Here is a 17,126-nt window from a genome sequence, read left to right on the forward strand (position 1 = left end):
AAGATTAATTAAGAAACGTAGACAGCAGTCATTTTTAGACACAATTTCTTTTTTAAAACTCGTATTTTAAGTATAAAGAGTAGGTAATTTGATTATGACGTCACATGCTAGTATTTCATATCAATTCCATAGTAGCAAAATCGTTTTGACAGTTCGAAAAAAAACTGATTTGAAATACCCTAAGATGTTTACATTTTGGAACTTAGTTTTGTTGATATATTTGACGGCGCATCAAGAGAATCGGCTTGATGGCGCTAGTGTCGCCTGTTCGATTTCTGAACGGAATGTTAGAACTGTCAAACTGACGTAACACCGAGCGCTGGGGTGGCGGCCATGTTGATTGGACTGACAGTTGTCATTGGGACGTCGCCATGTTGCGCTCGCGCCTCACGTGCTGCGGTGGAACGCCATATTAATTATAATCGGTTTTAATCTGTCAAATACTGTGTTTCTAGTGTAAATTAATAACTGAATTAGATTAAACGTTTAAGAAGCTATTCGGGACAGCTTTTATTTCGAAGAACCTGGTCTCCTCGCCCGATTACCCACCAAAATGAATTCCTCGAATAAAGGTGTACGGAACGATTACAATTATGTGCCTTTATCAGAAGTGGGATATCGAGGGCCAAATATTCAGGGGACCAGTAACCCCCCAAGGACAGACAACGGAAGTGCAAGTTTTTTTAACAACATGGAAACACTTTTCTCTCGCCTACTCGCAGCAACACAGAATACACCTTCAGGCCATGCTCAGACAAAGCTTGTCAAGTTCTACCCGGATGAAAGCGACGCAGACATACAAGGTTGGTGCAACGTGACTGAAATCGTAGTCAATAGCCGTAACCTGGCCGGACCTGAGCTACTGCTTGCTCTTACGCATGCTTTAAAGGGACGCGCCGCTAAGTGCCTCACTTCACTAAAAGCTGATGACTTAACATGGCCCCGTATAAAAGAAACGTTGCTTGCTAAATTCAATCGTCAGATGCTAATGCAGGATTACTTCGATGATATCCTTAAGTTTCAAATAGGAAGCAAGGAATCCGCTACGGAAGCAGCTGCGCGTCTATGGAATCTTATTGAACGTGTTCCAAAGGTGGAAATTATTGAAGAAGTCATCACAGGATTTGCTATTTCAGTTCTGTCGCAGAAAGACCCCTTTATTCGCAGAGAATTGAACTCGCACGTGATTTCAACCAGAGCCCAGCTTTGCAGAATCCTTGGCGGTATATCACTCAAGAGACGCCACGATGACCATGAAACTAACGAAACGGACTCAAAGAAGACACGTTTAACTAGCGCGACGGACACGCGCTTTTCTGGCACCTGTCACTTTTGTGGCAATCGTGGACATAAAATTGAAGACTGCCGCAAGCGCCTCGATTCCGTAAAACCAAAGGAGGCCACAAAGCTGCCAGACAAAGAAAAGGAGAAGATCTGCTTCACCTGTGGAAAGCCGGGACACATCAGCACCACTTGCCCGGACGGAAAGAAGAAACCAGCGAGTGAGATGATTGCGCGCAAGGAGGTCCACTTCTGCGAGCGGCGGGCAGCTAGAGGTACCCAGTCGACATCATCTGGTGAGGTTATTTCATTCCTTTTTTTGAGACGGTTGCCGCCTGCTCATTGATCAAAAGTAGTTTTAAAGGTAAGCTAAAGCATATTAATGACCCTTTATAATGACAATCAGGAGGCCGAGACGGCGGTTAATAGGGAACAAGTAGACCATGACGGTAGCGGTAGTGATACACTCTCGGTATTTAGTGATCGCACCATGACCGCCGGATCAGACACCCTCTCTGATTCAGATAACGAAGATCGATTAGTCATTTCTTACAAGGAAGGGCGTGAAAATGAAAGTAAGTCCAATAATAGTAGTCTTTATTAGGATCTTGTACATAACTTGCAGTCTTTATTAGTTATAGCTATAGACAGAGATATTGAGGTAAGTCAATAAATGAGCTGCCGAATATGAGTCATTGGTGTTGGTGCTGGTAGAAAAGGCCGAGTATGCCTGTGCCACGATCTTGTCAGAGTTGGTAATGGCCGGTCGAAGAGGCTTTAGGTGCCTGGTCCGCGTCACGAGTGTGTTTCAAGGCTGGTCGGAAGGGCTGCAAACGCCCGGTCCATGCTTTATGATGAGGGTGGCTAGTCGAAGGGGCCTAGCATGCCCGGTCTACGCCGCAGGTAATGGTAGGCTGTTCGAAGGGGCCCAGTACGCCCGGTTCACGCCATGTGTTGATGTGTGTCGGTCGAAAGGGCCTGAGTATGCCCGGGCCACGTAGTAAGTAAAAGTAGGTTGGTCGAAAGGGCCGTGAGCGCCTGGTCCACACCTAAGAGTAACCCGCGAGAGACTAACTTGGTTCTGAGATGATCATAAATGTGTGTAAGCAAGGCTTACCATTTATGAACCACGCGTCCGCTTTATCAGTCAGGAGTGGTCGAGCGAACAAATATTGAAGCCATATCTTTTCTTGCAGATGCTCCAGTCGGTGACTAATCGCACGAGGGCGTGCGACAGTCAGGGTTGGCCGTGACGGCGCATCAAGAGAATCGGCTTGATGGCGCTAGTGTCGCCTGTTCGATTTTTGAACGGAATGTTAGAACTGTCAAACTGACGTAACACCGAGCGCTGGGGTGGCGGCCATGTTGATTGGACTGACAGTTGTCATTGGGACGTCGCCATGTTGCGCTCGCGCCTCACGTGCTGCGGTGGAACGCCATATTAATTATAATCGGTTTTAATCTGTCAAATACTGTGTTTCTAGTGTAAATTAATAACTGAATTAGATTAAATGTTTAAGAAGCTATTCGGGACAGCTTTTATTTCGAAGAACCTGGTCTCCTCGCCCGATTACCCACCAAAATGAATTCCTCGAATAAAGGTGTACGGAACGATTACAATTATGTGCCTTTATATTTATGCACTGACAGTTTATAAATGTGGAACTGAACTAAACTAAGCGCCTGCACTCATATATATATTTTTCTCTTAATGGACTTGAAAGACTCTTATATTTGATTATTATGCAATGCACGAGCCAATGCTCGGTAGCCGCGAATTTATATGATCTATCTAATGGGTAGCAATCTGTGTCCAAGCTATACAACCTCTCAACCCCTTCCAAGAAAATTAGGCCAGTCAGTTTAGATTCAACCGACGTGAAAACAAAACGGATACAAATAACTTTTATGGGCTATTTGCAAGCAAGTTGTGTCGTCAGAAAATCCAGTAAATCGGTGAGCGGGACGTAAATGGCCTATAACGGCTGCGGACAGTTAAGTCCTACGAGACAATAAAATAAAACCGAAATATGACAGTTACGCGATTTGTAGGGCACAGATTTCTTCTCTTAAATTCTGAAAACGTTCTATGGCATGACAGCAAATATTAGCCAGCCTTCCATTTCAGTTACCTCACCATTAAAGATACCGAAGCGATCGCGGAACATCGTACGGAAAAACTGGGTATCGACGCAAGGAGGAAGTTTCATAGTTATTGTTGTGACCGATACAAGGAAACGGACTTCAAGGCTGGATATTCTTGTTATTTGTTGTGTTGTGTTCCCAATGGAAAGCCTGGCTATCTGAATTCCTAAAAATATGGCCCCTAATAAAAGATGTGCTCTGCTGTAAAACGAAAAACGTCGAAAATTGTTACATATACCTACACAAGGAGGCTGTGCTACGCGAAGCAGCACGATCAACTAGGTTAAAATTGATTTATTAATGACAGAACAGGTTACATGCACACCGACGCGAACTCATTATTATATAAACGTCTAACCAAAATATAAGATACTCGAAAATCGCATCATGTAAGTGCCTTGGAGTAGCAAGCGTTTATGAACTTCTTACTGGAGTCGTCATGCTTATTCGCCATTTGCTCCTCTATAGTGAAATAAAAAAGACGTCCCGCCGAGACAATAAACCAAAATATGATAGCCTAACGATTTATCACAATTAAGTGGCAATTTCTACTTCAACAGGTAATTTATTATTGTCGAAACTCGAGCGCTTAGAGGGGATAGATTAGTCAACGTCGATTGTTGCTGGTGCACGGTGTATAAAACAGTTTTAAAAAGGACCAACTTTTTTGTTAGATTGGGATATTTGGTTACTTTGAAGAGCTTCTTATTCCGAGTCACAAATATACCATACATTTTCGTAACTCAGAGGGAGATTATTAGGACATTAAGTGATATTACATTTAGGTATATTATACATAATAGGGAGCTCAACGAATTCGCGAAAAAAATGGACCAGCCAAAATGTATGAAACAGCCACATTTTTTTTCGCGATTTCTGGGTTGGTCCCATAGTAAAAGTTGCTCAGTTTAATCCCAAAACCTCTATGGCTACGGGAATGCACCTATTTTTTTGCCACCGTGTATAATCAATAAATTTTATCAAATCTGACGAAAAAAAGATAAAATCGACCCGAAACAGAATTTATTGCCAATTTTTACTTAGCCAGTCTATTAAATTAGGTCGGTTGATCTCCAATGTGTTTTTAACGAATTGGTTCTTTGCGTTCGCTTGCTTTAGCAATTTTGAGCGTGACGATGACGCACTTCTAATCAAGTTAAGTTTAGATTAAACATTAATTAAATTGGTGTACCTGATTGCAAGCGCTGCGTATATTAAATTACGGGTAAAATATGTTGTAGCTCTTTTGGCTATGGTATGAAGGGAAACGATATAGGTACAACTGTAAATATGAAATGAAAATTAGACATGTGTTCGTGTTTTTTTCTATCGAGTTAACTTTAACCTTTTAAACATCAAACATTTATTCAGCAAATAGGCCACAGGGGCCTGGGACCAAAAATTACAAAATACAATTACAAATATGGAATCAACGAAATATTAGAAACTTTGTTAGAGATGTATCCAGTCTTTAAATGTCGAATTACATTAAAAAAAATACTATAATAGAAAAAAAATACAAACAACAGACAAATACTAAAATTCTTTAGAGATGTAAATGATCTCCAAGAAATAAAACTATGAAAACGGATTATATCGCGTATATTGAATTTATAATACATCCCGACGTTTCGAACCCTTTACAGCGTTCGTGGTCAACGGGTGACTGAGGAAAAATTACAAAGTGCAAAAATACCCACATACTAAAATAATGAACAATCATAGACTACAAACTTTAAGGCTGGTTGTACATGCAAAATCGGTTCATAAGGCTAGTTATACACTACAATTATTTTCAAGTAAAGATATATATATACGCGATAAAAAAAAAATTAAAAAAAAAATTAAAAAAAAAAATCTCCCAGACTAATTCTTATATATGTAGGTACTCCTAGTGGGAATTGTGTTAGGATGCATGTTAAATTTATCATTTTATAATCTTATCTGTGTATTGTCTCTGGCCTGTATCTGTTTGTTTCCCCAATAAAGAAAATAAAATAAAATAAAATTAAATTAAAACATTAGAAATTAAATCAGAACAACGGACAAGAACTGAATGAAGTGTCTCACGTTAATGCCACTCAAAAGTAAAGTTACATCGATACTTATAGCATAACATGTAGCCCGTATAAGCTTAAACAGACCGTTTAAACTTTAAGGTTTGGGCTACACTCCTGCAAATATAAATATAACACTTTAAACTCAAATTTTGTACACAAATTAATGTCATTAACGGGTCTAACGCTATTAAATTTCATAATTTTACCTTTCTTCCTCCAAATACAAGTCTAGTTTTTATGTGAATTTTTACATGTTTTTACACGTGTAAAAATTCAATATAAAAACTACGGCAAAGTGCATATAATCAGCATTAAGGTTTAATTACTGTAGGTAATATTAATTTGTTGATTTAATATTCATTGAGGTCTACACACGACCTTTTAGAACAAAGAATATGGTAAATATTTAAATTACGACAAAACAACGTCAATGAACTTACAAAAAAACTTAACTCGTACTTGGTTAACAAATACCACACTAGAAAACGAACAAACAAATAAATAAAATAAAGATGACTGATGTAACAGTCTAAATAAAAAATACACTCAGAAAAATCATAAGAAAACGAAACTATGTATAGCAACTCAAATAGTATATTCATTGCTTCGGAAAATATGACATATGTATGGATTACCGATTAGGACAAGGTCTAAAAAAATAATTTAAAAAAAACCAGTAATACAAAATATACTGTTATCGCATTATTTAGGTATGGGTAGGGACCGGAATATATGTGACATATACATATAAACATCAATACAAAGATTCACTAGTCAATTTTTTTGCGGCCTAAAACAAATAAGTTACTTTAATAGCTCAATTTAAGGAACGCGCCATGTTATTAACGCTCCAAAACAACAGAAGCACGAAACCCAATTCTCGGGACAAAGAAATGTAATACGTACACGTCCTATTCAAACGCGTGAAAAGTAGTCTTTTAATCCGTGGCTATACAAATCTCAAATCACAAGTAATGTAATTTTGTATCACAGACTACCACCCATAGACTGCGCATTATAGAGTAAATAAGAAGGCTCAACGGCCTCAGCTCGGTTACCAAAAAAAAAACACTGCCACGTCTGCCACTCACTCCTCCAGGCTGGGCTGGGCTAGTTTATAAAGTATTATGAATGGAATTCATAATTTCTCCATGCAATTTCGAACCTCACTGTAGGTATACGAAGGGGGTCGTGTCATAAGCATATGCACTCGTTGACCGCTAAGTTGTAGATAGTAATTCGTTTTTCCTCTTCATTTTTTCAAATCTCTATGTTTGCCATTTTGTGGTCCTTCTATTTCTTCCCAGATCTGCCTCAGCTACGCCAGTCTACCTACACCGGCGGCACCCTAAACGTACTCATTGAGCAAGCTGGAGTTTTGGCCTGATTTAGGTTTAAGACCAGTAGTATTAGTAAGAGGTGCTCAATTATCTCAAAATTCAGCAAATCAGTACAGTTCTATTTACACGCTGTTGCGACGCTATCAACGTTTCAATAAGTGTGCACATGTGCTCCATCTAATAAGTAATCTGCGCCCTATCGCCTGTTCACAAGACATTATTCATGTTTATTTTGACAGTATTAATTTATTCACATACCCCTAATGAAATTCTACTCTACTGAATCGGAGTCAAATTACCCACATGAATGAGTTTTGGAATAAAGCTGAACTGAATCAATCGACGTAGCTATTAATAGTTAATGGGTTAAAGGATGACAATGACAGGATTGACAGGGCAAATGACATGTGCCGCGGTAATTCCTATGAAATTGTCTGTTTTAAGTGCACCCTTTTAAGAATAAGGCAGTGCATAAACTCTAACAATGACAGAGCAAAAGCCGATATGTCATTAAGTTGTTTTCGCTAAAGAAGGGATATTTTGTGCCGACGCATATCAAAGTGATTGGTACCGTCAAACTTACTAGTAGGGAAGAATAGCTACTGACAAAAGGTACTTTTTTCATACAATTTCCATTTCGGGAGAAAACGGTTTCCGCTAACTAAATCTTAACAAATCCCTTTGATTTTGATGTCGATCGCTTCAGCATAATATAAATTCTAGGTTTATGTTTCACTTTAAAAAAAAACTGCAAATTTTGAAAAAAGGAAAACCTATAAACCTAGTTTTTCATTGTGTCAATAACGTACTAAAAATCATGGAGAATGGAAAATATTTAGAAGTGGAAAAACATTTTCTCTTTCTGTATGGACGAGTACATGGTATTCTTCCCTTTTAACACTGCCTACGATGCCAAACATTGCCTGAATTGCTAGCTGTCTATATTTAATCGTAATAATAGGAGTAAGACGACCACGCAATACTAGGCCACCGGTAGATTCAGGAAGTTTTCGGTACAATGACATTTCTTCTACTTGCTGGACTTCTTCAAGCAATTTTTATTGACATCGACAACTTTTTTCTATCCTAATGTATGATCAAAATACACATACTTAAAAGAAATGAAAACGTGTTGCATTACTTGTTACTGACCTGATATCAAACTTAAGAATTTAAACCTTACGAGTTTGAAGGTTCGCTCGGCAAGGTCAACACTCAACTGTTCACAGCTCGCCTAACCGAGCTTACACATCCGCCTTATAAATGTAACCAGAGACAATAGAATGGTTTACTGATGTTTCGGCGTAAATTACTTGAAAAACTCTAAGTTCCCAAACTATTTATCCCATATTTTTAGTTGGGCGAAATTTCATTTCGCAAATTTACATAATCCAACCTAACCTAACCCAACCTAGTACGTCATTTTCATTTCGCAAGTATGGGGTTGGGAAATGAAATGGTTGCGAAGTAAGGTTATGCCAACGATTGGTTTGCCAAATAAAACTTTGGCGAAAAGTTGGTTGCCAAGTGAAATTTGGCGAAATAAATTTCGCCAAAAAGGAAGTACACCCGATAGAATAACAGACTGGTAGCCTACAGTATCAAAAGTAACGGATCAGACTATTCGTTATATTACCATTCTCTAAAATAACAAAACGAGATATGTCTCAATATGTAAAACAATTAGACTGTGACATACACTTTTGAATGCAAACTGTACAGGTATATCTATTTGGAAATGTATTCCAGAATAGCAGATACCTTTGATATACGCTACTATTGATGCTGTCTGTACTGACGTAATGACGTCACATTTCGTGAGATGTAATCACACGGACTCATGACCATTTAAGTTATTTCACCATCCGTGATCATGACCAGGATGCGACATGTAGTATCAATTTTGTACCCAAAATATTAGGCGTCGCCGAAACAACCAAGATCTGAATCTGCAAAGAAATGTAGGCGATTAAAATGCCGAGAGGTGTTTTGAATTTACTTCTAGGTCTCATTTTCAGAATTCCAAGAACGAAAAATATTTTAACGATGGCATTTAAAGCAAACTAATAGTCAAAAATATCGACTAATAACATTAATATTTTATAAAGATATAATGAGCATAATAAGCTTAATAACATAAGTTGCTATGGGGACGAGGCGATCAGACGGATCAAAATAATCAACACACGCTCTTACTTCGTTAAAAAAATGAAGAAACCAGAAATATGTATTGTGTAAACTGTGTAGGTACAAGAAGAATAATAGGTACATTTTTTGATAAGTATCAACATTTTCACCCTTTTCGAGCATACAATTTGCAAAGGTCTAATTAATAGAGAATTTTGAACATCTCGCCCGCTATGGTGACTTATGGCGCTGAATGTCCATTTTTCTCAGATGTTACCACCAAGTCATTATCACTGGTATAAGCTGGGTTTTTTTTTCTCATTCACCACTGTAAATAACCCGAATGTAGGTATATAAATATTTTTCAGTTGCTTAATAAGTTAATATCCTGTTACATTATCATTACGTGGTTGCTAATTGCTGGATATATTATTTCGATAACATAGTAGAGGAATTTACAAACATGTTTGGAATGTAAGTAAACACGTATCAAATAATCCCGATGCGTGAAGTTAGTTAAAGATTGGCTTCTTGCTAAGATAAAAGTCATAGTCACGCTGCTAGAGATACAACAAGTTTAATCATTATATGAATTATATCATTTGAAGTCATAGGATGAAAAATCTGTCATAGATATATATCTACATAATTACCGTAAGATGAACAATTGGATTATTGAACATCACAGTCATCAGTTGTTTAATTATAAAAGAGTTGGGAGAAAATTACATGTCGTTGTGTGTGTGTGGCCCTAACTTCCGCCCGCGATGGCTCCAGTTTCATTTAAAAGTTTACAAACTTACTTAATCATGACTTATTTTTGCCTAGGTGCAGTCGGCAGCAGGAGCTAACCGGGTGAGGGGTACAATAGGATCTAAACACGACCTTATAATCTTAACATAGGGTTGAGTTCAGATCATTCTGGACACCTCACTCATCTACTTCTGCTGCTAACTGTACGAGTCTAATACAGGTCATTCAACTCTGTAGTACAATGCCTTAATTTTTAGACGAGCCTTCGCTAGTCTTTTACGGAAAATTGGTGTCATTGCCGTGTTATAGTGCTTTCAGCACTTCACCTTTTGTGGTGTGTGTGTCTGTCTGCAAAATATAGTAAATAAAGATTCAGTCATACGAGTACGATTCATTTTTTTGTAAATTTATTTGATGACGAATGAACTACCGAATGTTTTTTAGATGTCATTACAAAATATACGTTTAATGTTCCAAACATTATATGCTAAAACTAATAGAAAATGTTAAAATTAGTTAAAGACAGCGAATAGGACATAGGTATTATACACAAAGTGATCTTAACAAATATCTTAAGATTATTAAACAAGAGAAACGCATTTAACAACTCGAGTTAACAACATCCCGGTTATTTCGATACAATTTAAAAACAACAACTTTCCAAACCACATTACCTTAGCCTTTGTGGAATAACAACTTTATTTCGCGTAAAGAAGAGCTTCTTTCGCAATTATACTTTGGAATAAGATACGAGTTTAAAAACATGGAACAATTGACTGGCGAATGGTTTTCTATAAAACAGCAGTTCTTTAATTGGACAGGTAATGGGACCGCTTGCTTATATAATAGCCTCACGACGGAACGGTTCAAATGGTTATTTATGTTGTGCGATCGCGCGGTTTATTGTTAAATAGGTATACTATTCTAAATTGATTGCAATTGGTCGTACAGTCAACTAATTGGAACTCTAGACCACCGTAAAACCATAAAGAACAGTTATAAATAAAATCGAAAGGAATCTCTTTCTGTTCGTTGATGTAAATTGGTTTTAAATTAGATCCAATTGTTTTACCGTAACTAAAGAATAAATGTAAAATCAGCGTTGTAGCAAAGACTCTTACTAGCAAAGAAAAGGTATTATATTTTATGAAAGTGAGCCAGCGACAATTGAGACGCGTTTGCTCGCACTTTTAGAATAAAACACAGTATTCTTCTACTTTGTTATAAAAGTTAGAATGTCCCTATAAAGTGTCGACGCTGAAATCTGTTTGTCTCCCTCATTTAGCAAGTAGACGAGTGATAGACATTCGTCGCAGCCGCCGCGTCGCCGGTATGTCGTCCTGTCAAAAATTATATTCCGATTACTTATTGAACGCGAGCGAGTAGAATTCTCGGTCAAACCAGTGAAACTACGCTCTCTGATTACGAATTATTCTTATTCTAGCTGGATTGACCGAGAACTCGACTAACCCAGGCTAACGCAAGCAGTTGAAACTCACATCCAGCCATCGACAAACTTCAGCTATACAAGTGCATTGGCACGGAAAGTTCGAGGTTCTTTACGAAATTTGTCCCACATAACGCACTTTTCGTCGATTCATTGGGTTGCGGGCGGACGTAACGAACTTTTCGGCAACTTTGTTTTAGGAAAAGGGCAAGAAAACAATGTAATTATGGGAAAGCAGGACACTTTCTGAAGCCTAATAAATGATGCGCAGTGTTTGACTGTTTGCTATCGTTTACTTCATAAAATAGGGATTAAAAATCTACGAATAAAAAAAACTAACGTAATTAGTCTTCGTGTAATTTAGTTTTAATAAACCGGTCTAAAAATAATACTTATCTACGGTTTATTCTAATGTATTGTTTAAGTAAGATCTACGATACCCACGACAAACAAAACCAATTAAAATTATCTTTCATTAATCAAGTTCTAATTTAATTTTTAACAAGCAGAAACGTCTGCGATCGATGCTATTAAGCTTAGAATAAATTTAAAAGTGGAAAAATTACTGCCTTGGGTGAGACTTGAACTCACGGCCTCTGGATCCAGAGGCCGTGACTTACGACGAGGCTTTAACTTCTAATTTCTTTGTGAGCACAAGCTGGCCCTTTATCGTTCAAAAATAAGTCGGAGAATGTCAAGTTGATCACTTCTGAAGCCCTCAAGAATTCTGGCAAATACCGTACAATAGATATATCCGATTAAGGGATAGTGAAGTTGACGTCATTCGTAGGTTCGATGTAGGTTAATGTAAACATTCAGTCTTACGGGACGCCCACCTAAGTTTGCCCTTATCAACACTCATCTACGTTCTACCTACCCGCAACACAGACAGATTACGTCAAACAATACCCTAATGCTTACGTCAAAACTGCGAAAACCGACTATTAATAATGAAGTATGGTGTAGTTACCTTGAGTTCCAGGGGCCAGACATATCAAAAGTGACGTCGTGACACATGTGTCATGGAAAGAAAAACTAACCGCCTGCTTGTAGTTAACTCAGTTAAGAATCCCCGGCAAGGTCGGTTCTCCATACAAACGTAGTTACGCTCTCATTTTAAAACGACTAGCTAGTGTTAGGTTACCACCGGGTTGATGATGAAAACTAATACTTGTACCAATATTTTAACTTTATTCTTTCGTTACCAACATAATAACAACCAATTTACAATAAATATTCCAAGACTTCTACACTGTAACTCGTCTGTACACGAACTGCCCCTTGTCACAGTGTACCCGCCTTTTAATAACAATTCAAGATGGCGGGAACCAGTGACAAGTAAGGGTCAACTGATACTCTTTTTTAAGCTAATCGTAAAAGTAAAAATGATCAAAATATAAGCTATTAATAAATAATGATCCTTACAAACAGTGTTGCTAACACTAGATTGCTCTGAAACTTTGTAGTCACAACAGGATAAGGTATATCAAGGTCTGTAATTAGTTTATGTAGCTTCAGATACAATAGTAAAAAAGATACAGCAAATTTAAGTTTTTCATACAAAACTTGTTTTTGCTCTATTTTGTTTGTTTTATACACTAGAGCTATATAAACTAATTACAGACATAGATATACCTCATATCATTAAATGTGCAAAGTTTCATTACAATCCAACACGTAGTTTTAAAATGAGAACGAAACTCCGTTTGTATGGGAAGGTGAAATTCGGCCGAGCTTGCCGGGGACTTAAAAGGGGGCAGGGTACTCATTTGTGCGCAAAACTTAACGCGGTCGCAGGTATATTACCTACCGACCCAGACTTCTCCTTTAAGAATCAACTAATACTACCTAATAAAATAAAATGGCCGCCCAAAACATCATCGATAATTGCGTGCGATTTGCAATACATTGCGGCATATGGTTCATCAATCGAATTCATTGCTCCTACTTAGCCAGCAATTATCTAAAATCGCATGCTATTTCTTAACAACGTCGGTTGAAGCCTTAGCTAACCACTACTGCCTAAGTATCTTCAATTACAATATAACTACTAAGTATCTTAAAATCACAGCCTTTATTACGTCTAGTCATCTATAATTAATGTAGGTAAAGATTGAGTAGGCATGGTAAATATCCGTATGTAGATAAAGTAAAAAATGTAATGGTAACTATAATATACTATAATATAATAAACTAGGAAGTTTTTTTTATACCTACCCTTTAACGGTAAGCGTTATTATTACAATAATTAGTTTAATAGGTGCTAAACATGCTTATCGTAATTTACTCAATAATCATCGATTTTCCCGCAGTTAACAACAACGTCAAATGAGTATTTTATTACATTATTACCTACCTGGATTACGAAATAATACAATAGTACCTACATTGCGTACTTTGAGAAAGTTCTCGTGTTTTATGACCATGGTGGTAATTACTCACTCACTTTCGTTCACGTCCACTCTCAATAGGTACAGTTATTATAGGTATGTGAGGATAGGTTGATCAACTTTTTAAGTTTATTTTATACGCTATTTAGGTTGGTTTTAATTACTTTTAATTTTAATTAATAATAAACGCGTAAAATTTTAAATCCATATACGACACAATCCGAAGTTGGGGAACCAGTAGCGCTCGTCAGATGTTTAAACGCAAAAAAAGTTCAATTTTATATTGTACACAAATACTTCGTTTGAATTTAGTGAATGCGTACTTCTCGCCTAGGTACGCTACAAAATATATTTTCATTTTTTGAAGCCTAGTACTCATGTTCGCAACTAATAGAACAAAAAAACTTATACAGTTAACAAGCCATAGTCAAAGAGGTTAGTTTGTTTTTACGTTTCATGATGTTTTGATTGCCATGGGAACGTGAATGCATGGCATTGAATCCATTGTGCTTGTGAGAGACTCTCAACAGTCTCGATGAAGAATGAGACCCTATAATTTAGCCAATTAGTCATCTATTGATTTTATTTTCTATGCCACTGGTACACTCAGCGTCAAATACTCCGTAGCAGTCAGTGGCCAAATAGTTCGGTACACCATACTCAATAATATGCATATGGTGTACCAAACTATTTGATTACTTTGGTTGCTACAAAGTATTTGACGCTGAGTGTACCATTGCGGCTGGAGCGCCCTGTCTGTAACTGTGGGTAGACCTGACCATCAAGCGTCACATCAGTCTGAAATGTTCCCTTTCTAGATACACAGAACGATTTTAAGATCCTGTCAGAAGAAACACTTGCATACCTGTGAAGGGCAAAATTCTAATTTTTTGTAGGGTAATGCAATCCAGTCATGTATATACGCCATACAATTGGTTTTTCTAAATATTTACTCTTCATATTATAATAATATCTACCAATAGCTTGGGTTTTGAAAATAAATGCAGCAGCCGAACCGCTCATGAGAAATATAATCCGCTCATTATTATGACTTATTAGTCATAAAAATAACTATCTATAACAATAGTTTTGAGGAAAATTCAAGTTAAAATTATGTTATTAAAATACTATTCTCTGAATAAATATGCTCATGACGCAACAACATAATAATTATGTATTATATTTTTACTGTTGTTTGCCATTTTCCTTAGTAAACTTCTAAACACTGTAAACACATTACAAACTCTCTTTATGAGGTATACACATATCAATACCACCACACTTGTACTAATTACAGGGACAAATTTGTTGTAATTAGTACCATTACGCACATGCCTTCATTGCAACAATTTTTCCCCGTAATCACCATGAGTGTGAACTAAAGTATTGATATGTAACCGAAAGATTTTCCTGTAATATTTTAACCATGCCCTTCAAGGTCAAGGGTAAAGCAAGTCTGTGTAACAATAATAGAAAAAAATAACAACCATAGAAGTCGATACAAATATTTTAAAAAACAAAACGCTTACTGTGGCACAAAATCATAAATATATAAAACATCAATAGTTCCAATTAAGTTGTGTTAATCATTCATTAGAAAACATATTTACGACTAAATTACTGAAATTGATATAACAAAACTACTGACGCAAACCAATGAAAAACGAATGGTAACCATATTTATCTCATTGTCAGCATGCAATCTAAAAATTGTAACAGCATTTAGATGAAAGAGGACCCGTGCGAAATCGCCTTTTCATACAAACATCATTTTCCTACCCGGATATTAACATTACAGAAAATATTTTGACAATTTGTTGTATATCAACCACAGCTATGCCCCTATGTTTGATTTTTTTTTTTCGAATTTTTAATTATTATAAGTTAGGAGCATTTTAAAATTTGTATGAAATCTGTTTTTCGCACCTAATTTTTACAATAATCAAACAATCACAAAAAAATCAAATGTAAGGGCATAGCTATGGTTAACATATATCAAATTATGTAAAAATATTTACCACAATGTCTATATCCAGAAAGGAAAATGGGGAATATGTTTGTATGGAGAAATGGCTGTCCCCTTTCCTCTTAATATTATTGTAAAACAGGAACAATGTTATAATATTAACCTTGATATGATTGCTACTAGCAAAGGCAATTATTTGTGTTGTTTTAAAGCAAAAGGTACCACATTGTCGCTTGCCATAAGGATACTGACAGGTTTTTCGTATAAAGATACAAGCAATCCTTGTCCTTATGTTAATACAAAGTAAATATTCCTATCTGTTAGTTGGACCATTTGGAAAGCCAAAACTAAAACCGGCCAAATATTGGTAAACAAAAAAGGTTTTATGATCTATTGGAATCTTATAGGGTAGAATAATTTCAATTATTTCATCAGCAGTAGGTAGTTAGGACAAGATATTTCTAATACAATTATGAAAAAACATAATGTGATGTGTTACTATGAGTTCAAGTGAATAAAACGTATATTCGCGGTGCGCGGGTACGCTAAGCCTAATATCCTGTTGGGCATTACTTCCTCGATATCAAGAGCAAACAACTTTCGCCGCTCTCTGGCCTCCAGCGCGCTACCGCTGCAGATTTGCGCACGCGCGGCCGGCCGTACCGTGTGGCTAACTCGTACGCACCTCCACCATCACAGTCAGCGTTTCTTTAACATTACGCAAGCCTTGAAACTCGCCTCGTACACATTTCGATCAGCGCCAATTATTATTGTTTCACCAGTCACGTAACTACCCAAACTGCATTATCAGCGCGTAAACCTATTCTTAATCATAACAGGAAACACTTACCTTTTCAGCTATCGGTCCCAATCCGAAAAAATATCAAAAACCGTCACTCACAAGTAACACTAAACACAAAATTATTCACCTCTTGACATCTGACATGGTTCAAAGAAATTCAATGGTAATATCACAATTTTATTGCACTGTTAAAAACTACGAAGTAAAGCGTAGTTATAAAAATAATAATAATTAACAAAAACTAGGCAAAACGATCACAAAAATAGTTTTACAAAACATAAACACCATCCGCATTTGACAGCAGCGATGAAACTGAACTGACACTTATCCGTAGTTGCCAACTGCTTCACTCAGCTATCGCTTCGCCCCCACTTTTTGATAGTGCCAACCTGCGGAGATCGTTGCAATAAATGAGTTAAATCTTAAACGAGGTTTCAGGGTAGAAAGTCCCTAATCCTACTTAAATATTTTAGAATGATATTCTTATAATACACAGTGTATTGCAAGTACCACAAAACTCACTTGGTTTTGTGAAAAGGAATATCTTTTTAATTCGCGACGAATCGACCACTTGTCCACCAGTGAAGTAATTTGTGATAGTTTGTATTAAATATAAATAAAGAGCAAGTGACTGATTTAAAATAAATTTACCACAAAAATAAGATCTCTACGTGTTTTCAAATAATGAAGAGCAATTTTTACAAAATTTTCTACAAACATATAGTTGGTCAAACCAAATTGTCAGTAAACAAGAACAAAAAACCTATACTCATCCTTTTCTTTTGGGTGCTCGTACTAGTGTAAGACAAAGATAG

The 17,126-nt window shown here is 36.8% G+C and overlaps 1 protein-coding gene across 2 annotated transcripts in view; it reads right to left on the reverse strand.

The window, feature by feature from the left end:
• Positions 1–16,660, reverse strand: part of LOC134749004 (furin-like protease 2) — a 332,697-nt gene extending 316,037 nt beyond the window's left edge. For both annotated transcript variants that reach the window (XM_063683892.1, XM_063683891.1), the window contains exon 1: positions 16,360–16,660. The gene's annotated coding sequence lies outside the window, so the exon portion shown is untranslated. The remainder of the gene's footprint in view (positions 1–16,359) is intronic.
• Between the last annotated feature and the right edge of the window lie 466 nt (positions 16,661–17,126).

Source organism: Cydia strobilella, chromosome 17, assembly GCF_947568885.1.
Source record: "Cydia strobilella chromosome 17, ilCydStro3.1, whole genome shotgun sequence".
Lineage (NCBI taxonomy): Eukaryota > Metazoa > Arthropoda > Insecta > Lepidoptera > Tortricidae > Cydia > Cydia strobilella.